The 27,073-nt window shown below is 42.0% G+C and overlaps 1 pseudogene; it reads right to left on the bottom strand.

Moving 5' to 3' along the window:
* Nucleotides 1–5,772: 5,772 nt before the first annotated feature.
* LOC132517890 (regulator of nonsense transcripts 1-like) overlaps nucleotides 5,773–27,073 on the bottom strand; it is a 123,779-nt pseudogene continuing 102,478 nt past the window's right edge.

Here is a 27,073-nt window from a genome sequence, read left to right as displayed (position 1 = left end):
AATGGTACACTAATTGTGAAATGGTGGCTATTTCTGTATTTGTTTTGAGAGCAAGTAATGACTCAGAGGGCAGAGCCAAGACTCCAGTGTGCAAGACAAGAGCTAAGAGAAGAGTGCATCAGGAAATTATTCCCAGGGGGCAGAGCTGGTCCCTAATCAAAGAGCATTCTGTTTCCAGAGTAGCAGCCCTGAAAATATGTACCTGACCAGATTTCAGAATTGCTATGGATCAGTGGCTCTACACACCTTCGATTTCCTCTTTCTTGAACAGGAGTGTCTATTATAGTTATCGTATCCCTCTTTCACTATTGCATTTTGCATGTATGTGTGAAGGTTAGGTGGGGAGGACAGATAACTTGTCATTTTAGTTCACAAATCAAGAAGAGCCACACTTGAGCAACTGCATCTGAGTCTCTGAACCTGTGGAAACTTGTCCCCACCTGGACCATGTTTAATGATGAAATCCTGGACTTAGAGCTAATAGTGTAATTGAATAAGACTTTTGGGGTATTGGGAGGGGGATGGTGTATTTTGCATGTGCAAGGGATCTGCAGTGTTGTAGCCAGAGACTGAATGGTAGTTGTTTGTCTTCAAAGATGACTCTCCAAAAATTCTTATCATCTCACTGTTTGCATGCCTCTTCCACTGAAGAAGTGCAGACCATTTTGAATCTGGGCTGGCCTGGTGACATACTTTGATCAACAGAATGCTATGGAAATGGTGTGGTATATTTGAGAAGCTGGATTTTAAGAGGCCTGGCAGCTTCTGTCTTTGTTCATTTGGTATACTCTTGCTGCTATTAAAGGAATTCTAGCCTAATGACAAGAGACTATGAGGGAAGAGGGGCCCAGTCATCCCAGTGCCACTGCTGAGTCTAGTCCCCAGTCAGCTCAGCTGACTTCAGCTGAGTAGTTCCAGAAGACCAGCAAAACTTCCACCCAGACGACCTATAGAACAGTGAAAATCAAAACATCGATACTGTTCTAGGTCACTAAATTTTGGAGCAGTGTGTTACACAGCAATGAGTAGCTAGAGCATTAAGTGGTCCCAACTGGATTTCAGACATTTCTAGGCAAGTGTGGGAAACGTGAAATATGCCAGACAGGATGCCATTTTAAAAATACTTTTTGGTTAGAGGAAAATGAGACAAGTGTTTGCATATATAGGGGGAGAGCAAAGGGGCAGGCTGGAAAGAATGGGATAAACAGCATTGCCTGCTTCAGACTTTGGGCTGTAAGCCTGGACTCCTGACAGGGTCCTGCAGGAAGAGACACAGGGCACTTAGAAATACAGTTTGCTGCCCGGGTAACAAAGAGGGACTTGGAAATTGTGCCAGTGTGCCAGGCATTCTCTTTGTATGCAGAGCAGGAACACAGCCCCACTCTGGCTCTTCGGACACTGACCACTTTGTGGGTCCTAGAGGATGGTGCCCAGATGCAGATGTTCTTGCCGTGAGCGGGTGGGCTGTGAAGCGTCAGCAAGAGCACTTCTGCTGGTTTCTTGAAAGTGTTAGTGAGTGAGAGAGCGTGGAACCTGAGCAGATGTACTATGAGCTCCTAAAACTTCACTCCCCTTCACTCTCCTAGAACAAGCTGGGTCATATTTTGAGGTGGCTTCATTAGGTTGTGAGCCATGGAGTAGAGAAATTTAGTTATTATTGTTAACATGACCTTATTTGAAGCCGTAAGTTGGTAACTCCTAGAATAATTCAGGTCATATAATGATACTTGTATTTATATACACATTTATATTTAATATGTTATAATATATAATTATACATATTATTAAATATAATATCTTTTTGCAATATCATGTTTCTTTCATACACATTATCTCTTTTAAAAGCCTCCTGACCACCCTGTGAAGTATGTAGGTCAAATATTATTGTCTCCATTTTTAACTGAGAAGTAAACTCGTCTTAAATAAGAGATTAAAGGACTTTCCCAAGATTATAAAATAAAAGTGATAGAACCAGGACTTGAATTTAGCTCTCCTAATTCTAGTAATCAGTGGAAGATCTGTGCTTCCTTGCCAGATTGGATGTAATTTATATGACATACAATACAAACTTTGGAATATTTCATCTATATGCATATCAGTATATACATACATACATTTGTGCATTCATCTACACATGTAAATTTATTCTGAAGACGTGTTCTTACATCTTAGCACAGATGTAAAGAAAAAATACATAAAAACAAAATATTATTGGGATATAAATTACTATTTTGTCATAAGAAATATACCCCCATAAAATCTCCTATAATAAATATATGCTAACACAATATTTCAAAAATACTTTTGCTTACTCTTATGTACTCATTTCTTAAAAATTATTCTTGGAAACACATTTCTAGCATCTAGCATAATTTTTTAGGTATAGTCACTACTGATATAATGTTGTCTAGCAAAAAGGTTACGCATCAACAGTTTCCACTGAAATAAGCTGTCATCAGCACATTTCCTTATGAAATAATATTCATTAAAAATAGGATATTCTCTTAGCTAAAGTGACAGCTCATCACCTTGTCAATTTTCTATAATAATATACACTTTACAATACGGTGCTAACAAGACACAAGGTAGCATTTCAGTCATCTACTAGAGTGTCAAAATGGAGACTAGATATACTGCATTCAAAGAAAAGGTGCCAATTAAATGTATTCTGTCTACAGTCAGTGCTCCAGTATCATACAATAATGTGATCTGTATCCTTGTTATCTGATACTAGATACTAGTGTTCCACCACATTCAGTTTCTCTCTCTCTCTCTCTCTCTCCATTTTCAATATTAACCCCAAGCATATTTTCATAACCATTACAAGACTTGGCAGGGGGATTACCAAATCAGGGAATGCTGAGATCAAGAGCCTTGGCAGATGCACAGAAGTGGAGGAAAAAAGCAGAACACTTATAATACGGGAGGAAGCACAAAGCTTAAGATGAATATGTTTACAGTCTGTCACAATTAAATTGTAATCTTTACCACTGGTTAGCCATCTGACTTTACACAAATAATGAACTTTTCCAACCCTCAATTTCTTTTTATTAAAATGGGATTCTTTTTTTTTTTTTTGCGGTACGCAGGCCTCTCGCTGTTGTGGCCTCTCCCGTTGCGGAGCACAGGCTCTGGACGCGCAGGCCCAGCGGCCATGGCTCACGGGCCCCGCTGCTCCGCGGCATGTGGGATCTTCCCGGACTGGGGCACGAACCTGCGTCCCCTGCATCAGCAGGTGGACTCTCAACCACTGCGCCACCAGGGAAGCCCTAAAATGGGATTCTTAATTCTACCTCATTGGGAGGGTGTGAGGATTAAATGCTACAATGTTTGTAAAGGGTTTAGCCCAGAGCCTGACATATAATAGAAGCCTAATGCCAGCTCTATTCACAGGCCTCACTTTAAAGATGCCATTCCATTGAGAAGTCAGTTCTGTCTCATTGTTGCTCCTCTGAATGCTTTTAAGGGGGTTTTGTCTTTGTTTTTCAACAGTTTAACTAGATATACCTCATTTTGTTTTCCTTTGTATTCAAAATAAATGCTTGCAATTCATTTTATTAACCGAATATGTGGCTTGAAGTCTTTCATCTACTTCGAAAAATTCTCAAAAATGATCTTTTAAAAAACAGCATCTAGCCAATTCTTTTTCTTCTTTGCTTCTACAACTCCAATTATACCTATGTTAGTCTTTATCCCTGAGACTGGTATCACTTATGCTCCTTTCTGTATTTTCCATTCTTTTTAAAATTCTGTGCTGCAGCCTGGTTAAGCTTCTATGTCTAATTTTCTGGTTAACTCCTTTATTACATTCTTTTTTCTGTAACATTTTATTATAAAAATATTCAAGCACACAGAAAAGTTGAAAGAATTTTACATTGAACAGCCATATGTCCACCAACTAGATTCTGCCATTAATATTATATTATACTTGCATTATCACATATCTACCTAACCATCTAACTATACAGTCATCAATCCATCTTACTCTTTAATGCATTTCAAATTAAAATGCAGACTTCACTACACTTCCTTCTAAACACCTCAGCATGCATACCATTAGCTAGAGTTCAGTATTTGTTTATAGTAGTTTTTATTTTGAGGTAGAATTTATATACAGTGAACTACACAAATCTTAGGTATTTATTTGCTGAGTTTTGATAAATGCAAACACTGGTGTACCCAATCCTCTACCAAGATATAGAACATACTCATCCCCCTAGAAAGTTTCTTCATGCCTCTTCCCAGCCAGTCCCAACTTCCTCACCCATAAGCAATCACTGTTCTGATTTTTTTCCCACCATAGGTTAGTTTTGCCTGTTCTAGAACTTCATATAAAGTGAATCATACAGTTAGTATCTTTTATGTAAGATTTTTTTACATAATATAATGCTTTTGAGAATTCATCCATGTTGTTAACTATACTAGTAGTTGTATTGATTTCCTAGCGTGACTGTAAAAATGTATCAAAAGTTGAGTGGCTTAAGACAACAGCAGTTGTGTCACAGTTCTGGAGACTAGAAGTCTGAAATCAAGGCACTGGCAGAGCCATGCTTTCTCTGATGGCTCTGGGGGAGAATCCTTCTTTGCTTCTGGCTTTTGATGTTTGCCAGCCACCTTTGGCATTCCTTGGCTTGTAGCTTCATCACTACAGTCACATGGCTGTTGTTTTTCTGTGTATCTTCATATCATCTTCCCTCTATGTGTCTGTCTCTGTGTCCAAATTTTCACAGGGAGTGAGGGGCAAATCCAGCCCTAGAGGGAAATGCTTTGCTTCTCAGAGTCTAGTGGAGAAAGGAGCCTCCTGTTCCTGAATGCTGCTCCCTCACCTGCAGGGAGAAGCTGCTGGAAGCTAACACTTCAAACAAAAACCCTTCTTGCAATTGCATCACAGGTGTTGCTCCTAGCCTCTAGTTGTATTGGTTTGTTTAAACTTTGTTTCTGGAACCTACTCACATCACCCAGGTCCACCACTCAGATTTGGGAGACAAGCTCAGGAAAGTGTTTATTTCAGTACTTCTTTGAAAGAATCTTTAAAAAGCAACCAGAAACCTTCCAAACATGTATTTCTTTACAGGAAAACCCTCTTAGAACACAGGCAGCATGCCCTCCACAGTTTCAGAGCTGGTGTGGACAGCACACCTCGAAGGGGCTCAGCCTAGCACAGCTGTCAACTGCCCGGAGCCCTGACTGGGCACAGAGTGCGAAGTTTTTTTCCTGCTAAAACGTAGTTCTCCTTTAACTAAAAGAGAAAAAGGACAGAACAGGGAAAAGGGCTCCTCTGAGACGAGGGTTTTCCTCGCTCTGCCCTGGTGGCAGACCCAGGCGTGGACATTGTGGGCGCTGGGCCTTGCTGGCAGCAGGGATGGTGAGGCTTGGTGGTGGAGCCCACCTCTCACTCCCCCTCCTCCTCCTCACCAAGCACCGGCATTGGGCACTTGCTCTGACTTAAGCTCCTCTCTCCCTTGGGTGTTCCTCTCCCTCTCGTGCTGCTCAAAATGATGCTTCAGTTTTAGCAGTGGAAAACAGGCATCCATTTATTTTTACTTTTTTTTTTTTTTTTTTTTTTTTTTTTTTGCGGTATGCGGGCCTCTCACTGTTGTGGCCTCTCCGGTTGCGAAGCACAGGCTCCGAACGCGCAGGCTCAGCGGCCATGGCTCACGGGCCCAGCCGCTCCGCGGCATGTGGGATCTTTCCCGGACCAGGGCACGAACCCGCGTCCCCTGCATCGGCAGGCGGACTCCCAACCACCATGCCACCAGGGAAGCCCTATTTTTACTTTTTTAACCCAGAATAAGATGCTAGTGGAGGAGACCACCCTCTAGTACTGGGGCAGCCCATCACTCTGCTGGGCGGGTATGCTTGCTGCCCCTGGTACATGGGGTATATGGAGTCTTGTGACAGCGCCATGCTGCCAAGGCAACTGTCCTGAGACAGCTTGGGCTGGGAGAGGTGGGCCTGACTCACCTGGAAGGGCTGGCTGATGGAGATGCAGCCTGTCCGCAGGGCACCCTGTGAGACAGCTTTGACGGCACATGCCCGGCTGGCCTGGCTGTTGAGGAGATCCCTCTGGCTGGCCCAGGAGGCCCAAAGCTGTTCTTCTAGAATCCCCCATGACCAGTCTTGCCTTTTGGGGTGCCCCACCTGTGGATGGCCTGTTAGCTTGTCCAAAATACCCCAGTGGCAGCATGGGTGGCATGACCAGGTTGGAGGCCATGGGGACTGTTCATGGAGGTCATGAGGCTGGGGTAGGCACTGATCATGCTGATCTGGTCATGGGTCTGGAAGCACATGTTCAAAGGCTGGCCCTGGCTGCTCTGATCATAGACTGATCCTGGGATAATGGCTTTCCGGGGTCATACACGGATGTTGTCATGAAGCGGGCTCCGCTTCAAGGTTGATGGTGGTGACTAGCTTCCTGGGTTTGCTGAACTGCATGAGGCTCTCCTGCAGATCGTTCAGTGCCCCCGCCCCCAGCAGGTGGTTGTAGTTCAGCAGGTGGTTCCAGAGCAGCTGCTTGGACAGGGCCCCTGGGTTGCCCACAATGTGCTTTGGTCAGGGCCACATTAAGTGCCTGGGGTTGTTTAAAAATCCAATGCTTTGGTGCTTACCTGCCCACATGCAGAAGATGATAAAATTGTTCTTGAGCCCCTGAAATACATCCACGCTGCCATTCTCCACCTCTTGGTAGGGCTTGGTGTGCAGGGAGTTACTGAGCTGCATGTACTGCGCTGGTAGGAGCATTGGCCCTCATAGGACGTGATGACGGACATGATGATGACAATCTGGTCCAGCTTGGCAGCCGTCTTCATTAGCTTTGTGGCGATCTTTTCTATGTTTGCAGCTTCTGGCCTGTTAGGTAGGAGGTACCTGACCTGATGATCTCCTCCTGGCCCTGGGTCACACAGAGCATCTTCCCATGACCTGCTGCTGTTCTGACAAGGGTCCTTGCAGAAGATGTTGGACAGGAAGGCGCTGAGTGCAGGGTACCTCTGATCCTGGACCTGGAGGCGGATGATGCAGATGGGAAAGGTGCCCAGCACCACCAGGTACTCAAGGAGTGACTGGGACAGCCCAGCCTTGGCTGCCTTCTTGCATATCACCATGAGGCCCAGCTGGCAGTGGTCATCCACAAGGATCAGCTGCTTGGCTCTGAGGACACAGGGACCATGCACTCCAGGGCTCAGTGGCCTGGCTCCCTGTGAAACTGCCTCTTGGCAAGCTTTGGTCACCCGCATGTACAGCAGATGACATCTGTGTTCACAAGCAGTTCCCTCTCAGGAGTCTGCTTCAGGGCCAAGTACCACTTCTGGTCTGCAGAGAACAGCTCCCAGGTCTGTCCTTCAGCAACTTCAGCTTCTGGAGCTCTGGCATGCTACCTGTGTTCCTGACCTGCTGGTGCAGGGCCAGGATGCACAATGGGGAGCCGAGGACCCTGGCGCAGAGCTGCATGACTTTCAGCCTGGTCAGTGGATCTTCCTGGTCAGCTGGTCCTTGGCTATGTTAGTTGGGGCACAGACTAGCACAGGCCCACTGAGCCAGATGGTAGATGATGGTGGCTGAGGTCACATCTTCCCTGTGCCTAGTGGTCCCTGGATCCAGCTCAGTGGTCTCTGCAGCACCATCCTCGGAAAGTCAACGTGAGAGTGGTGGAGGTCTTGGAACTCTTGTGCTGTGAAGTACTTGGGCAGCTGGCCCTCTCTGATCACGCCTAGCAGTTTACGGTAGATGCAGCCCAACACGGAGCTCTCCTCCACAGCAGATGTTTTCAACACTCTGCGTTCTGTCTAATGAGGCTGACCTCCACATGAAATCCACCTGCAAGTTATGAGTTACCTCCAAGGTACGCCCACAACTACTCTGCAGCTCAATGGTGATCTCATTGCCATAATTATCAGGAGCCTTGATGACGTGGCCGATCCCTTTCCACAGGGGCACCAGGTCCCCTTTGTACCACAGACAAATCTTGTTCCCCTGCATGAGCTGCATGTCTCCTAACCAAATGATTACTAAAGCCTGATTACCAAAGTCAGTCTTGGGCAAAGTGAAGTAGGCAATTGTCTTCTTGTTAAGGCCCAGGTGCCACCTGACAGTGATGTTACCTTGACTCTGGGACTCTTTCAGTTTCTTAGAGTAGTTGGTCTCCAGCTTGACCAGAGGGCCAAATATGTGCTGGTACTGGTAAGAGTCCTCCTTCCTGGGGATGATATGCTGGGGCCCTGCCTCCACCCCTGGCTTCTCCAGGTCCTCCAAGGTGGTGGAAGGATTTTCCTTGCAGAGCTACTCCAGCTGGCTCATCTACTCCCTGGCGATCTGTGAGCCCACAGCTGTTCCTGCTCAGAAGGGATTGTGATCAGCCAGGACAGGAAGTACGGGTCCTGGATCCGGGGTTTCCACTGTGAACTCTCTCATCTGATTTTCTTGAGGCTGCTCTGACTGGCTTAGGGCTGGCTGCACAGGTGCCCCATGACCCAGGTGGCTTTGGTAAGAATGAAGCCAAGGAGGAAGGCCTTGCTGCTGACATAGTCATACCACTCTAGAACCGTCTCCCCCGGGGCCCATCCTTGTGCAGAGTCATCTGTTTGCATTTTGCCCTCAGAGGTGACTTAGAATGTGGCTGCCAGAAGCATTTCCGTGATCTACTGAACCACTCTTGCTGGTATCACAGTAAACCATGCAGTCGGGATCAGGTATTCCCCAGTAGCTGCAGGCATGTATGAGACATCCTTCCTCTAACAAGTATCGTCTTCATCTTCTTTGAAGTTAAACTTGGCCAGCTGGCTTGTCTTGCCCACGTTCTCATTCTCGCCTGGTTCTGCAGGATGCGCACGGGTCAGCCCACGTGCGAGTCCACCGGTCTGGCTGCAGCTTCTACACGGACCCGGCCTCTAGAGCTGCCACCTTGGGAGGCGCGTCTGTGTCTGGCTGGGGAAGGCGATCTCGGTGCATTCAAACTCCTAGCCCTGCGTGTGGAAGCCTGGGAGGCTGGCTTTCTGCGCATCCAGGAAGGTGCGCATGTGCGGGCTGGGCGGAAACGCCTCCAAGCTCGAGCTGCTGCGTTTTCGCTGCGCAGAGCCCTCAGCCACGCCGAGGTCTAGGCCGCTGCGTAGCTGGGCAGTATCCGAAGGGTCGCAACCGCGCGAGCCGCGCGACCAGAGCTGCTCTTGCTGCCCTCGGAGCCACCAGCAGCTCACAGCGACTGCAGGAACCGCCGTCGCCACGGCCTGTGGTAAGTACGTTGCTTTAATTTTACCTATGCTGTCGGATGTGAGATGGTCTCCATTGCATCCTTGATTTCTGATATTATTTTTTGTTTTAGGAGTTCCATTTTATTCTTTTGATATAAATTCTAGTTTTCTAGTTGATTTCTCTATCTTATCGTCCATTTTACAGTCATTTAAAGTCTTTTTCTGAAAACCAGTATCTGGATCACCTGTGCATCAGTTTCTATTGCCTCCCCCACCCCCCACCCCCTTATTTTTTATTTTGTATAACTGGTAAAGTTTTTATTGAATTACTAGAATTATGTGTAAAAATTACAGGGATTCTTGAAATGTTATCTTTCTCTAAAGGGGATTTCTTTAGCTTCTGGCAGTCAATTAGAGTCGGCATGGATTACTTTAATTCAAACAGGCTGAGCTGATTCACAGCTGGGTTCAAGTCTGTAAGGCTGGTCTATTTCTGGCTTAACCTCAGCATAGACTGTAGCCCTTGTGGTGTCCAATTGAATACTTGGGGTTTTTATCAGAACCCCATCCTTTTGGTGGTTCTTTAATCCCATTTTTAAAATCTTCCCAGAGCCATGAAACTGAGAAAAATCCTGCATCATTTCTCGAACTCATAGCAGCTAGTTTCTGCGCCGCTTCTGTGCTTCTCAGCCTATACTACTTACAAACTGGCAAGTGCCTCAAGAGGAAAAACGGCTTAGACTATTGGGCTCAGTTCTTTGAACTCTTCTCTCTGTAATCTTGGCCTTTTAGGTTCTGGCTGTCGTGATGCCCTTGAAGTCTAATCGTTTTAGGCTCATGACATTGCTGAAGTTCTTTAAAAGACTCTTGACTGTTTAAAGCACAAAACAGTAATAATGGGTATGGGGTTTATAGAATATGTTGAATTAAAACGTATGGCTAATATACAAGGAATTGAGTGGGGATTAAATGAAATTATACCATTGTATAGTTATTGTATTGTTCTTTAATATCTTATGAATTGAGACTGTGGTAAGTTAAGTGTGTGTATTACTATCTATAGGGTAACCATTACAACACATAACAGTGGACGCACACAAAGAAGTATTGCTAAAAAATCAATTAAATAGATAAAATTGGATAAAAATTATTCTGTAAGCACAGAAGACAATAGAAATAAATGAACAATAGAACACATAACAGATGGGACAGGTAGAAAACAAATACCAAGGTAGTAGAATTAAACTGATCTGAACAAAACCGTAATTCCATTCAATGTAAGTGGACTAAATGCTCCATTAGAGAGAAGGAAATTGCAAGACTGGATAAAAAGCAAGACCTATCTACATGTTGTTTACAGGATATATTTTATAATATCTAAAAACACAAATAAATTCAGTTTGAGGAGTGGAAAAAGATATATAAAGTGAGTACATCTATGACACAGAAATTCCGTTTCTAGGTATTAAGCCAAAAGAAATGAAAACATAGGTCTATGAAAATGTGTATAAGAGAATATTCATAGCAGGTTTATATAAAGTAATAGCCAAAGTTTGAAAACAATCCAAGAGGCCCATCAATACGAAAATGGGTAAAGAAACTGTAGTATATTTATACAATGGAATACTTAACAGTTAAAAAGAATGAACTTTTGATTGATGAAACGACATGGATAAATCTTAAAAATAGTATCTGAGTGAATGAATCTAGACGCAAAAGAGTACTTATATATGACTTCATTTTATATAAGTTCCAAGAACAGGCAGTTCTATACCATGTTAGTAGGAATGAGAAACTGGTTACTTCTGGGGAAAGCAGACTAACTGGAAAGGGGGAATGAGGGAAATTTTGGGAGTGATGGAAATGTTCTGTATATTAATTTCAGTGGTTGTTACCCAGTCATTGTCAAAATCATTGAACTGTACTATTAAGACATATGCATTTTATTTTTTGTGATTTATCCCTCAACAAAAAGTATAAAGTGAAGCATCACTTAAAAACAAATCTGGACTAAGACATTATTTTGCTCGTTTCTTAATAACAGAAGACGATAGGTGCATACAACTTGTAAAAAAATAATAAGGAAAATTGTGTTTCCAAAAATAGAGCTGGGTTTTTTGCCATCTTATTTTAGTGGATCAGTTAGTAACATATAACCAAATATGAGGCTGAAGCCCTTGAAAAATACAGTAGATCAATGAATTCCTTCTTCCAATTATATGGTTTTCACAGAACTCTTGAATTTAGGTCCAGCGCATATGTCATAATATGTGTCCAAAATATTGAATAAACAGGGGAAGGAAAGGGTTTGGGTTTAAAGCGTACAGTGTTTGTGCTTTGAGCTGTACATTGAAAGTAAATAAAACATTAAATAAGGAAGTCTACTCCCTTATTTAAATGACACATACAATAGTTTTATAATTTGAACCGAAAGAAGATTTAACTAGAGCCTTCTATTCAAAAAGAATTTAAGACAGTATTATAAATATTTTCAAAGCTTTAAGGTAAAGATGGATATAATGGATGAACAGATAGAGGTTCATAGTAGAAAAATGGAAACTAAAAAGGGGTCAAATGGAAATTTGAGAAGTGAGATGAAATGAGGTCATAACAGACTGGACAGTGAGAAAAGATCAGTGAACTTGCAAATCAATAGAAATAAACCAAACAAAAGCCCAGAGTGAAAAAAAATAAAAAGAGCAGTATTGACCTCTTTATTGTAGGACAACATTGGTATTGAACACACATGGAATTGGATTCATGGAATGGAAGAAAAATTGCATTAGAGAAAAATATTTGGAGGAAAAATGGTGAAACCTTTTCTAAGTTAAAACACATTATGAAAGCTTAATTACTTATTGAATATGTAAGCTCTGTGTGACTTGTGAAGTAAATTTTTCTTATCTAGCAAACTGATATGCCATTTGAGTTATGATTTTAAGCTTTACTGAGATATAGTTGAAAAAAATCAACTACACATATTTAACGTGTACAATTTGGTAAGTTTTGACATATGAATATACCTCCCACATTTACTTATGCTCATCTGTAATTCCTCTTGCTTATCCTCTCCCTGGTCCCCAGACAACCAGTGCTCTGAGTTCTGTCAGCAAGGGTTAGTTGGAATTTTTGGAATTTTATATAAATGGAATGGTGCATTATATACTACTTTTGTGTATGGTTTTTCTTTCACTCAGCTTAGTGATTTGGAGGTTCATCCATGTTGTATCTATAATTAGTTCATTCTTTTTTATTGCTAAGTAGTAATACAATTCTATTCAATGAATTTTTTTATTGATTCAAAATCAAATCTTTATTAAGTCTCCATTGCATCAGAAGTCTTTCCCACTCTTCATTTCTTTTTTTTTTAACATCTTCATTGGAGTATAATTGCTTTACAATGGTGTGTTAGTTTCTGCTATATAACAGTGAATCAGATATACATATACATATGTTCCCGAATCTCTTCCCTCTTGCGTCTCCCTCCCTCCCACCCTCCCTATCCCACCCCTCCAGGCGGGCACAAAGCACCGAGCTGATCTCCCTGTGCTATGCGGCTGCTTCCCACTAGCTATCTATTTTACGTTTGGTAGTGTATATGTGTCCATGCCACTCTCTCACTTTGTCACAGCTTACCCTTCCACCTCCCCATATCCTCAAGTCCATGCTCCAGTAGGTCTGTGTCTTTATTCCCGTCTTACCCCTAGGATCTCCATGACCTTTTTTTTTTCCTTAGATTCCATATATATGTGTTAGCATACGGTATTTGTCTTTCTCTTTCTGACTTACTTCACTCTGTATGACAGACTCTAGGTCCATCCACTTCACTACAAATAACTCAAATTTTGTTCCTCTTTATGGCTGAGTAGTATTCCATTGTATATATGTGCCACATCTTCTTTATCCATTCATCTGTCAGTGGACACTTAGGTTGCTTCTATGTCCTGGCTGTTGTAAATAGAGCTGCAATGAACATTTTGGTACATGACTCTTTTTGAATTATGGTTTTCTCAGGGTATATGCCCAGTAGTGGGATTGCTGGGTCATATGGTAATTCTATTTGTAGTTTTTTAAGGAACCTCCATACTGTTCTCCATAGTGGCTGTATCAATTTACATTCCCACCAACAGTGCAAGAGTGTTCCCTTTTCTCCACACCCTCTCCAGCATATTTTGTTTCTAGATTTTTTGATGATGGCCATTCTGACCGTTGTGAGATGATATCGCATTGTAGTTTTGATTTGCATTTCTCTAATGATTAATGATGTTGAGTATTCTTTCATGTGTTTGTTGGCAATCTGTATATCTTCTTTGGAGAAATGTCTATTTAGGTCTTCTGCCCATTTTTGGATTGGGTTGTTTGTTTTTTGTTATTGAGCTGCATGAACTGCTTGTAAATTTTGGAGGTTAATCCTTTGTCAGTTGCTTCATTTGCAAATATTTTCTCCCATTCTGAGGGTTGTCTTTTGGTCTTGTTTATAGTTTCCTTTGCTGTGCAAAACTTTGAAGTTTCATTAGGTCCCATTTGTTTATTTTTGTTTTTATTTCCATTTCTCTAGGAGGTAGGTCAAAAAGGATCTTGCTGTGATTTATGTCATAGAGTGTTCTGCCTATGTTTTCCTCTAAGAGTTTGATAGTGTCTGGCCTTACATTTAGGTCTTTAATCCATTTGGAGTTTATTTTTGTAGCTCAGCTGGTAGAGCGGAGGACTGTAGGTGTTTGATTATCAGTGAATTTTTAAAACTGGTAATACTAAGCTATGGTGATGATTGCCTCAAGCAGAAGGTGAAGAGATTGATTGGGAAAGGCCTAGAGGGAAGTTTCTGTAGTATGGGTGCTGTTTATAGGGTGTACACATATTTTAAACCCCATTGGACTATATTCTTAAGATATGTGCATTTCACTGGTTGTAATTTATACCTCATGAAAAGAAAAGAGAAGGCAGTGTATGAAAAATAACCAGGTATACTGCCTGATTGCCGTAATAGTTGATTGATATTATCATGTGCTTAGGTCAGTTATCTATTTTTAATGTTTTTGGTTATCCACAAGGACTATCTTTAGATAGTTTTTTAAAGCATTTTCCTGTGATTTAACTCTTCTGTGAATGCTAATTTAAGAAAAGTGTACTTTATGATAGCTTTTATCAAAATACTTTTACTCTCCCCAAGTTGTCTTTATGGAAATAAAATTTATGCCCCAAATTGACTATACCTATGATAATTCCCAATATATTAGAACGGAATTGCTAATGTTAAAGCCTCATTTTTATAATTTTTTCTTTATCAATAAAGTATAATAAAATACCAAGCATCCCTTATATCAGATAGACTTAAATTCTGTCATAAAAATTGAGATGTAGGGGCTTCCCTGGTGGTGCAGTGGTTAAGAATCTGCCTGCCAGTGCAGGGACCACAGTTTCAAGCCCTGTTCCGGGAAGATCCCACATGCCATGGAGCAACTAAGCCCATGTGCCACAACTACTGAGTGTGCGCTCTAGAGCCCCTGAGCCACAACTGCTGAAGCCTGCATGCCATAACTACCGAAGCCCATGCACCTAGAGCCCGTGCTCCACGAGAAGCCACCGCAGTGAGAAGCCTGCACACTGCGACAAAGAGTAGCCCCCTCACGCAGCAACAAAGACCCAACACAGTCAAAAGTAAACATAAATAAATAAATTTAAAAAAATTGAGATGTTATTCAAACTAACTTGTAAATCAGATAATCTCAATTAAATAGCATATTTTTATTGAATGACAAGTGATTGAAATCTAAGCATTCATTTATTCATTTAAACATTTGTTAGCTACTTACTGTAAGAGTAGATGTACAGTTTTATGTGCTTTACCTACCGTAGGATATCTTTGGTCTTCTCAATATTAAAGAGTAACTTCTATAGAAAAGTGATCACATTTTTTATACGGTCTGGTATATATAGCTCAATATTAAACTGTATATAATTAAGCTATATTCAGTATTAGAGTATTATTGAGTATACCCAATATTGCACTCAATATTATACTCTATATTAAGCTATATGTAACCTAAGTAAAGGGTGTTCTGTTTATCAGAGCCTGCTGGTGCCTGGACCACCTCTTGTAAACAGTCTTTTCTGTTCCATCTTCAGTTTTGTTTAAATGTCATTCATTGTGGCAGAGCAAAAATGTATACTGTAGTGTCCAAGTGTCTTTGAAAAATAATTGCTCATCCAGATAAATCTATAGTGCCCCAGCTTGAGTTTTGCTTCTGTAGGGTTTGGATTATTATGACTTTCCAATTAGAACCTCAGTACTATAATTACCATTTAATTATAATTTATCTCAGTACTTACTCTTCTTACCTCAATATCCCATCATCTGGTGCTCTGATGGCAGCCAAAATGGGACCAGGAGCCTCAGTGCTGAGCTATTCTTGTGCTATGAGAACTCTAACATTACTCTCCTGAATGGAAGGAGCTCTCCAGAGGTTTCTGTTTGGCCCTAAAAAAGATTCAAACTACTTGGCTTATCAGGCCTTCTGAAGAGTGGCCTCTTTTGGTTCCCTGACCTTGCTTCTGCCTCTCTCCCCCTTTGCTCATCACTCCAGTTGCTCAGGCCTTCCCTCTGACCGCAGTGACTGACAAACTCATTCCTGTGCTTGGGTACTTAGAACATTCTTCCTCAGATCTTCACAAGCCTGGTTCTTTCTTTCCTTTTCTTTTTGTCTTTAAATCAAAGTATAGTTGACTTACTATTTTAGCTTCAGGTGTACAGCATAGTGATTTGATATTTTTATATATTATCTGTATGTCTTCTTTGGAACAATGTCTGTTCAGGTCTCCTGCCCATTTTTAATTGGATTTTTTTTGATATTGAGTTGTATGAGTTCTTTCTCTATTTTGATTATTAGTCTCTTATTACATATATCATTTAAAAATATTTTCTCCCATTCAGTAGGTTGTATTTTCCTTTTGTTGATGGTTTTCTTCACTGTGCAAAAGCTTTTAAGTTTGATTAGGTCCCATTTATTTATTTTTTGCTTTTGCTTTCCTTGCCTGAGGAGATAGATCCCAAAGTATATAGCTAAGACCTATGCCAAAGAGTGTGCTGCCTATGCTTTCTTCTAGGAGTTTTATACATTTAGGTCTTTAGTCCATTTTGAGTTTACTTTTGTATATGGTTTGAAAAAATGTTTTAATTTTATTATTTTACATGTAGTTGTCCAGTTTTCTGAACACCACTTATTAAAGAGACTGTCTTTTCCCCATTGTATATTCTTGCCTCCTTCATCGTAGATTAATTGACCATATGTGCATGGGTTTATTTCTGGTCTCTTTATGTTTTTCCATTGGTCTATATGTCTTGTTTTGTGCCAGTACCATGCTCTTTTGATTGCTGTAACTTTGTAGTATAGTCTGAAGTCAGGGAGCATAATACCTCAAGCTTTGTTCTTTTTACTCAAGATTGCTTTGGCCATTTGGGGTTTTTGTGGTTCCATACAAATTTTAGGATTATTTGTTCTAGTTCTGTGGAAAATGTCATGAGTATTTTGATAGAGATTGCATTAAATCTGTAGATTGCTTTGGGTAGTGTGGACATTTTAACAATATTAATACTTCCAGTTGATGAACATGGGATATCTTTACATTTATGTGAATCATCTTCAGTTTTCTTCATCAGTGTGTTACGGTTTTAAGAGTATGTGTCTTTCACCGCCTTGGTTAAATTTACTCTTAGGTATCTTATTTATTTATTTATTTTGACTGCATTGGGTCTTAGTTGTGGCACATGGGATATTCGTTGAGGCATGCAGGATCTTTCGTTACAGTACACAGTCTCTTTGTTGCGGCGCTTGGGCTTCCCTCTAGTTGCAGCGCTTGGGCTTCTCTCTAGTTGTGGCATGCGGGTTTTCTCTCTCTAGTTGTGGCACGTGGGCTCCAGTGCATTTGGGCTCTGTAGTTTTGTGGCGTGTGGGCTGTCTCGTTGAGGCATGCAAGCTCAATGTAGTTGTGGCACATGGGCTTAGTTGCCCCGCAGCATGTGGGATCTTAGTTCCTTGACCAGGGATCAAACCCGCATCTGCTGCATTGGAAGGTGGATTCTTTACCACTGTACCACCAGGGAAGTCCCAAGGTAGCTCATTCTTTTGATTCAATTATAAATGGGATTGTTCTCTTACTTTTTCTTTCTAATACTTTATTATTAGCATATAGAAAAACAGCAGATATCTGTATACTAATCTTGTATTCTACAACTTTACTGATTCATTTTTTACTTCTAATAGTCTTTTAATGGAGACTTTAGAGTTTTCTGTATGTATAATAGTATCATGTCATCTGCAAATAGTGACAGTTTTGCTCTGCCCTTCCAATTGGGATGCCTTTTATTTCTTTTTCTTGTCTGATTGCTGTGGCTAGGACATCCAATTCAATGTTAAATATAAATGGTGAGAGTGGATATCCTTGTCTTGTTCCGGATCTTTCAGCTTTTCATGGTTCAGTGTGATGTTAGCTATGGGTATGTTGTAAATGGCCTTTATTATGTTGAGATCTGTTCTGTCTGTACCAACTTTGTTGAGAGTTTTTTTTATCATGAATGGATGTTGAATTTTGTCAAATGCTTTTTCTGAATCTTTTGAGACGATCATGTGATTTTTAGTCTTTGTTTTGTTAATGTGCTGTATCATCACATTGATTGATTTGCAGGTATTGAACCATCTTTGCATCCTGGGATATGTCCTATTTGATTATGGTGTATGATGCTTTTTATGTATTGAATTTGGCTTGCTAATATTTTGTTGAGTATTTTATCTATATTCATCAGAGATGTTGGCCTGGGATTTTCTTTTTTGCAGTGTCATTGTCTGGCTTTGGCATCAGGGTAATATTGGCCTCATAGAATGATTTTAGGAGTGTTGCCTTCTCTTCAGATTTTTGAAATAGTTTGTGAAGGATAGGTATTAATTCTTCTTTATATGTGGTAGAATTCCCCTTTGAAGACATGTGGTCCTGAACTTCTGTTTTTTGGGAGTTTTTTGATTACTGATTCAATTTCAGTACTAGTAATCAGTCTGTTCAGGTTATCTATTTCTTGCTGATTCAATCTTGGAAGCTTGTATGTTTCAATTTCTTCTAGGTTGTCCAATATGTTGGCATATAACTGTAGTATTCTGTTATGATTGTTTGCATTTCTGTGATACCAGTTTTAACTTTTCCTCTTTCATTTCTAATTTTGTTTATTTGGGTCCTCTCTCTTTTTTTCTTAATGCACCAGGATAAAGACTTATCAATTTAGTTTATCTTTTCAAAAAGTAGCTCTTGTTTTCATTGATATTTCTAGGGTTTTTTGTTTTTGTTTTTTTGGTTTCTATTTATTTCACTCTGATCTTTATTATTTTCTTTCTTCTGCTGACTTTGGGCTTTGTTTGTTTTTCTTTTTCTAATTCCTTTTGATGGTTGTTTATTTGATATTTTTCTTGTTTCTTTAGGTAGATCTATATTGCTATACACTTCCCCCTTAGAATTGCTTTTGCAATGTTCCATAGATTTTGGAAAGTTGTGTTTTTCATTTGTCTTAGGGATTTTCTGATTTCCTCTTTGGTTTATCTGTTGATACATTTTTTAAAAATAGCGTGTTGTTTAGTCTCCATGCATTTGTGTTTTTTCTATTTTTCTTCCTGTAATTGATTTCTAACTTCATACTGTTGTGGTCAGAAAAGATGCTTGATATAAATTATGTCCTCTTAAATTTACTGAGTAATGTTTTGTGGCCTAGCATGTCATCTATCCTGGAGAACGTTCCATGTGCACTGAAAAAGAATGTGTATTCTGTTCTTTTTGGATGGAATGTCCTATAAATACTATTAAGTTCATCTGGTCTAAAGTGTCATTTAAGGTCTCTGTCTCCTATTGATTTTCTGTCTGGATGGTCTATCCATTGAGGTAAGTGGAGTGTTACATCTCCTACTATTACTGTATTCCTGTCAGTTTCTCTCTTTATGTTTTTAATATTCGCTCTATATATTTAGGTGCTCTTATATTAGGTGCATGTGCATTTAACATGTTATATTCTCTTCTTGTCTTGACCCATTTATCATTATATAATGCCCTTCCTCATTTTTTCATATAGACTTTTTTTTAAAGTCTACTTTGTGTTATATGAGTGTTGCTCTCCTGGGTTTCTTTTCACTTCCATTTGCATGGATCTCTTTTTCCATCCTCTTACTTTCAGTTTGTGTGTGTCTTTAGCTCTGAAGTTGGTCTCTTGTAGGCAGTATATAGATAGGTCTTGCCTTTTTATCTAGTTAGCTACCTTACGTGTTTTGGTTGGGGCATTTAGTTCATTGACGTTTAAAGTGATTATTGACTGGTATGTAACGGTTGCCATTTTGTTACTTGTTTTTTATTTATTTTGTAGTTCTATTTTTTTTCTTCTTTTAGTCTCTTCCCTTGTGGTTTGATGATTTTCTTTAGTGTTAATGTTTGTATCCCTTTCTCTCTAATTTTTGTGCATCTGTTGTAGGTTTTTGATTTGCAGCTACCATGGAGTTCATGTGTATTGACCTATAATTGTACCACTTGTTTTAAACTGATAATTATTTGAGTTCAAATCCATTCTAAAAGATCTGCATTTTTACTCCTCCCCCACGTTTTATGTTTTGATGTCATATTTTATATATTCATGCCTATCTCTTTACTGTCTATTGTAGTTATAGTTGACTTAAAGAGTTCTCTCTTTTAACCTTTGTACTAGCTTATTTAAATTGTTGATGCACTGCTTTTCTATATATTTGCCTTTACCAATGACTTTTTCCCTACCTCCATTTTCTTATTTCTTGTTGTAGCCTTTTCTTTTTCTCTTAAAGGAGAACTTTGAACATTTCTTGTAAGGTTGGGTTAGTAGTCATTAATTCAGTTTTTGCTTGTCTGGGGAACTCTTTATCTGTCCTTCAATTCTGAATGATTACCTTGCTGGGAAGAGTATCCTAGGTTGTAGGTTTTTTCCTTTCAGTAATTTAAATATATCATGCCACTCCCTTTTGGGCTGCAAAGTTTCTGCTAAAAAAATCAGGTGATAGCCTTATGGGCATGCCCTTGTATGTGATTATTTTTCTCTTGCTGCCTTTAAAGTTCTTCATTTCTAACTTTTGCTATTTTAATTATGATGTGTCTTGGTGTGAGTCTCTGGGTTCATCTTCTTTGGGTCTGTCTGTGCTTCCTGAACCTAGATATTTGTTTCCTCCTTCAGGTTAGTGAAGTTTTCAGCCATAATTTCATCAAATATATTTTTGGTCCCCTTCTCTCTCTCTTTTTCTTCTGGGACCCCTGTAATGAGAATGTTAGTATGCTTGATGTTGTCCCAAAGGTTCCTTAACCTATCCTCATTTTTAACGATTTGTTTTTCTTTTTGCTGTTTTGATTAGGTGATTTCCACTTTTCTGTCTCCCAGTCGCTTACACATTCTTCTGTATTGCCTAATCTATTGTTGATTCCTTCGAGTGTATTTTTCATTTCAGTTATTGAATTCTTCATCTCTGACTGGTTCTTTTTTATATTTTCTAGTTCTTTGTTGAAGTGCTGATTGTGTTCATCTATTCTTTTCCCAAGTTAGGTTAGCGTTTTTATTACTATTGCTTCGAATTCTTTATCAGGTGAATTATCTCTGTTTCATTAGGAATTTTTTCAGGGGTTTTATCTTTCATTTGCAACATGTTCTGTTTTCTTATTTTGTTTAACTTTCCCTCTTTGTTTCTAAGAAATTAGGTGAAACAGTTACTTATCGCGGTCTTGATGGTATGTATGTCCTTTTGTGAGAGTGTCCCTGTGTGTTCTGCATGTGCCTAGTGGCTTTGGTGAGACAACTGGATCTGAAGTCATCCTGGACCACGACTTCCCTGGGGTGCGATGGCAGCCGCTGCCTTGGTGGGAATTTGGTAGGGTTTGAGTTGGAGGGGCTACAGCAGAAGCCATTTGAAAGCTGAGACTTCTCCTAGGCTGAATGGTAGTCACTGCCCTATTGGGGTTGAGGCCAGTGCCCAAGCTGCTGGAACAGGAGCTCTGAGGGAGGTGATGGCAGCCTCTACCTTGTTTGAGGGCATGTCCGGTGCCCAAGGGCTTGGGGCTGCACTTGTGAGCTGGTTCCAGTTTTTCCCTGGTTTACTTGCCTTGGACAGAGGCTGGGTTGGGGCTGCAGGCATTTGACCCACACTACTGAACTTGCTCTTCTCCTTGCCAAGTGCTCATAAGTGGGCACATGCTGGCAGTGGCAGTCTCTGCCCTGACCCATGGCAGGCCCCGGCCAAGCTGGTTCACCTCCTTCGTAAGTGTGCACAGGCACGTGTGCTGGCAGTAGCTGTGGTCTTGACTAAATTGCTTCTCTGCCCCTCCTACCAGACTCCCTGTGGCTGTTTCTTGACAGCCTTAGCTGTAGAAGAGCTGTTCTGGTGGTCTTCAGATGGTTCTCAGCAAGGGTTGAGATATCACCACTCCCTGGGATGATCAGCCCTGGGTGGCAGGTGATTACATTGGATAAATTTGGCCATTGAAGGAGCAATGTTTTGTTCTTTCTGGGAGAGGCACTTACTCTAGATGTAGATTTGCCTTTCCTGCACTCAGTGCGTCTTCAGTCAAAACTGCCATCTGAGGACTCACAGATAAGGCCTGGGTGGGGGAACTGTGGGGACCTCCTGGGGGTGAGGAGTGGGACAGGGGACTGGTCCTCTGTCTTTGCTCACACGGAGACCCTCCTTGCCTCCACTTCCATCCAGGCCCTGCCTCACGTCCCAACTGGGTTTAAATAGCTCCTCCTCCAGGAAGCTGTCCTTGATGTCATCCCCTACCCCCACCCATTAATGGGATGGCTCTTTCCAGTTATGTGTATCAAACTCTCCCAACAAGTGTAAGATCCAAGGGTTAGAGCCAGAGAGGGTCCTGCCCATTGGGGTCCCTGATTTCGACACCTCCCTACAGTGAGACCACAGCTGCTCACCTCTCTCCTTTTCAGAAAGTTGATCACCTTGCTTTGGAAGGCAGACAGCCAAAGTCTGTCAGAAACAGACCTCTGAGCCCATAACTAGCCCCTATCCACACCCCTTCTCATACTGCACTACTGCCAGGGCCCAGCAGGGGACACACATACCCAGAAGCAGGAGTTGGACCTGGGCTTGGCTCTGGGCTCCAGAGATGGGGGAACAGGGGAACTGAGGCCAGAGACCTTCTAACTCAACATTCTCTGATGACAAACGGGGAGACTCAGACCTTAGGCAGGAAGGGACTCCCTCCTTTCTGACCACAGGATCCCCCCCACCCCATGCCCAGGCTCACTCACCTCCAGATAATCCTTCATCACAGTGTTCAGCTGCAGCAGGTAACAGGAATGTGTTGAGGAAGGGGATGCAGTCCTCTGCCATCAGGGTGGGGATGGTAATGAGCGCCCACTCTCAGGTGCTGCAGTGGACCCTCCACTGATAGCCCTCACCCTCAATCTCCTGGCCCAACCTAGGCTCCCACATGGAGCAGCTGGGACCCTTAGTAGCCTCCTCCAAATCTCCCTCCCATCCCCTGCCAGAACACCAAACTTCTAGTCACCTCTCAGGGCTGCCTTTTGGCACATTCCAGGCCATATGGTTCCTGACTCCTGCCCACCCCGAAACCATCCTGTACCTAGCTCTTCCAGACCCTCCTTCTGGTCACTTCCAGAGAAGTCAGTTCAGGTTCTCTGGCACCAGGATGAGGGCTGGAGAAGGTAGGGAGAAGTAGGTCCACACATCCGCAGATTGAGGTGGACCTACAATGGAGATAAGTTTCCAGGGGATGGTACGGCCCAGCCTCCGCTCTTGTCCCCAAGGTCCTGGGACCTTACCCACAGTTCTTTTTCACTACTTTCCTCCTGGAGTGGAAGCCACAAGGCCTCGCTTTTCCATGGGAATCAGAAGATGTGTGAGATCCAGTGTTTTGCCGGTCCCAACCCTCCTGTACTGTCCCACCCTGTTCTGTAGAGGCAAGAGGCCCTCCTTCCACACCCAGAGGCCACTCACTGTTTCAGTAAGTCCTGTGGTTCATCATCCTCATCAGAAAATAGGAAGATGCCTCCAGATGTGTAGAAGCCAATGATGGCATCACATGTGATGTACGTGGACAGGAGCTGTGTATGGTATCTAGTGTGCATGTCCAACTCTCTGTCTAGCATTGAGGCCCGGGGATTGTGTCTGCTTCATTCACTGAGTTATGTTAAGTATCTCAAAAACTGGCTGCATGTAGTAGGTGCTTGATCGGCATTTTTGAATGAATGATCTGCAAGCACAAGCATCCCAGATATCTGGGTGGTCCTGGGGCCCCTCTGCTGCTTCCAAAGATCCCTCATCTGGCAACACCAAGGACAAGGATCAGATCAGCTAGAAGAAATCTCAGTCTCCTTGACAAATGGAAAAACGGGTTGCTTTCCACATGCTTTTCCACACTGAGAAAGGCCAGAGGTTATTGAGGGGTGAGGTGGATGTGTTTTAATGGGGGAGGGAGAAAAAATAAAGATGGACAACCATAAACATGGATGGACCTAGGGGGTTTCACTTATATGTGGAGTCTAAAAACAAAACAAATAAGAAAACATACAAAACAGAAACAGAGTCACAGATACAGAGAACAAATATGTGGTTGCCAGAGGGGAGAAAAGTGGAGGGAGAAATAGGTGAGGGTAATTAAGAGGTACAGACTTCCAGTTGCAAAATAAGTGAGTCACGGGTATGAAATGTACAGTATGGGGAATAAAGTCAATAACTATGTAATATCTTTATATGGTGAAAGATCTTAATAGACTTGTGGTGATAATTTTGAAATGTGTAAAAGTACCAAATCACTACATTGTGTAACAGGAGCTAACATAGTATTGTAGATCATTTATACTTCAAAAACAAATGAACAAACTTATAGAAGAAGAGATCAGGTTTGTGGTTACCAGAGGTGAGGGTTGGGGAGGGGAAACTGGATGGAGGCAGTCAAAAAGTAGGAACTTCTAGTTATAAGATAAATAAGGACGAGGATCTGTATATATTTTGTATCTGTATCAGGTGATAGATGTTCACTAAACTTTGGTAATCTTTTCATGATGTATTAAGTCAGATCATTATGGTGTGGACCTTAAATTTAAACAGTCCTGTATGGCAATTACATCTCAATAAAACTGGGGGAAAAAAGATGAATAACCATAGCGTGACTGGAAGCCCTTTCTGAGAGCTAGGTACCAGGTAAGCACCTGCCATGGGTGATCCATTAATCCCCACAAGAACCCTTTGAAGTTTATCCTTTACCATCCACTTTTTAGGGGAGCAAACTAAGGCTCCGATACATATGGTGACATTCCCAAAACATATAGTCGACAGTGGGCAGAACCACTACTGTGCCAAAGAGGCTGGGGACGCTCACCTGGTGAGCAGCTGGTCTAGGACCTGTTGGCCTGTGGTGAAGGCCGGCTATGTGAAAAGGAAGGTGGTGACGGAGATACTTCTACCTGCAAAGGCTGGTACCATGGACCCCAGCAGCTTCTCCATTGCACCTTCCTGGGGGGTGCTTACATCCTGTAGGCATTCTTTAGGTTCAAAGTGAACTCATCTTCATACTGGATGGGGCAAGGAGGGACCTTGAACTCCTAGGGAGGATTGGGGTCTGGAGCTCACCCAGGAAATCCCAGCCCCTCAGGGCCATGTGCAATAGGAGGGACAGGAGTGCCCTCGCTGAAGAAAGTTCTGGCCTTTAAAAGTACAATTTGAGTTTGGTGGTGGGGAAGAGGGTGCATGCTTGGACACTTGTTACTATCTGGGCATGTTTTTAGCTGTGGAACATCTGACCTCCCTGTATTAATAGTCTTTATTAAGAGAATTATCCCAGTGAGTTCTCAACAAGCATCCCCATTATAGGGATGAAATCACAGAGGCTTAGGCATGTCAGATGGCTGCTCAAGGTCATGCAGGTCAGAACCCAGAACCTTCCAAGTCTGGGGCTGCATGAAATTTTATCTAAGCTACAGTGGCTTGATCTGCCCCTCACCCAGAGGGAATGGGTCTGGGGAAAACTTATTCCTCCCAAGTTTGGAAACAGTGTGCAGGGCAGACAGACTATGAGAGCCCTGCTTACTTCAAAAAGAAGACACTGAGTTTTCTTTCTTTCTTTTCTCTTTCTTTTTGCATTAAACGGAGTTTTGGGAACCTCATTTTGGAGATCCCAGATTTAGCAAAAGGACAAAATACAAAGATACTCATTGACTAGTGTAAAGTGGGAACAACTTGTCTCTTTAATTGCCTAGTGTATAGTGGAGACACATTTTTTCTGTAATATCCTGTGGCTATGTGAAGAGTGACTCTCTCCCCTCTGATGCAGCTAGTGGGGTGAGTGGAGGTCCAGATTTCCTTTGGGAGTGGGACTGTGGGCCACTCTAGTGGGAAGACTCTGGGAGGGCCCTGGGGGGAGAGGGGTTCTGAGATGAGATTCTGCGATACCTGGTCTTTTCGGGCTCTTGGGTGTTGGGACCCCTCTGTGCTGAGTCTGACCTCAGACCTGCCCTGATCATTGTTGGTGGCCTGATGCATCTGCCCCCTGCCAGTGAAATGGAGAAGGTAAACCCATTGACCAGCTCCTCAGCAATCTCCTGGGTGGAGCTCTGTGAAGGCTGTGCTCAAGTAGCCAGGCCAAGAGGCATCATGGGCCTGCCTGGACCTTGCTAGAGGGGGAAGCTGTGGAGAATTCCAACCTTCATACATTGCTGGTGGGGAGGTAAAGTGATGGAGCACATATGGAAAACAGCTCAGTAGTTCCTCAAAACTTAAACATGGAGTTACTCTATGACCCTACAATACTCTTACGTATATGCCGAAGAGAATTGAAAACATAAGTTTACATAAAAACTTGTACAGTCATGATCATAACACAGCATTATTAATAACAGCTAAAAAGGGGAGACAACCCAGTGTCTGTCAATGGATGGGCAGATAGACAAAAAGTGGGATAGCTGTACAATGGAACATAGTTCAGTCATAAAAAGGAATGAAGTACTGATACATGCTACCACGTGGATGAATCTTGAAAACATTATGCTAAGTGATAGAAGTCAGTCCCCAAAGACCACGTAGTATATGATTGTATTTATACGAAAATATCCAGGATAGGCAGATTCACAGAGATTCACAGTCATTATTGATTGCTAGGGACTGGGGGTGAGGGAAGAATGAGGAGTGACTGCTCATGGGTACGAGATTCCTTTTTGGGGTCATGGAAGTGTTCCACCAGTAGATAGTGGGGTAGTGGTACCACTCTATGAATATGCCACTGAATTACACACGTCAAAAGTGCATTGTACGGTATGTGAATCATATCCCAGTAGGTATGTATGATATTTAAATTGCCTTGTGTGGTTAGTGGCTACATTGCTGGACAGCACGGTTAGACTGCTGGGTTCTGAGTCAGCTAGTTGTAACTCCCCATCTCCCACGGATCCTACCTTCAGTAGCTGATGTCTTTGGATATGAATGCTACACTATATTCCATGGCTCCCAGCACCAGGCACCTCCGTGTCTGCTGAGGTTCACGCAGGCTCTCTTCAGTATCTAAGCCAGTTGTGCTTACTGTTAGGAACAAGCTGGTTTTTAGGCAACAGCTGTATATTCCTAGGGCTCTCTTCCATAATAGCTAGGAACTGAGAGACTATGGCATATGGACACTTTACTTAACAGACAACGGAAGTCTCCAGAGTGATTAGACCCTGCACTGGAACTTATCTGAATGCTAAAACTTGACAGTAAGAAAAATGACTCTTGATATTGCTGTTTCAGAAGGGCTAGTTGAGTTGAAAGACAGGTTGTTTCCTTGGTGAGAATCCCTAGTCCAGGGGCATCAAAGAATTTTTAGCCACTGAGCACACTTTC

Source organism: Lagenorhynchus albirostris, chromosome 3 (genome assembly GCF_949774975.1).
Source record: "Lagenorhynchus albirostris chromosome 3, mLagAlb1.1, whole genome shotgun sequence".
Classification (NCBI taxonomy): Eukaryota; Metazoa; Chordata; class Mammalia; order Artiodactyla; family Delphinidae; genus Lagenorhynchus; species Lagenorhynchus albirostris.
This window is presented reverse-complemented; position numbering and strand designations above follow the sequence as displayed.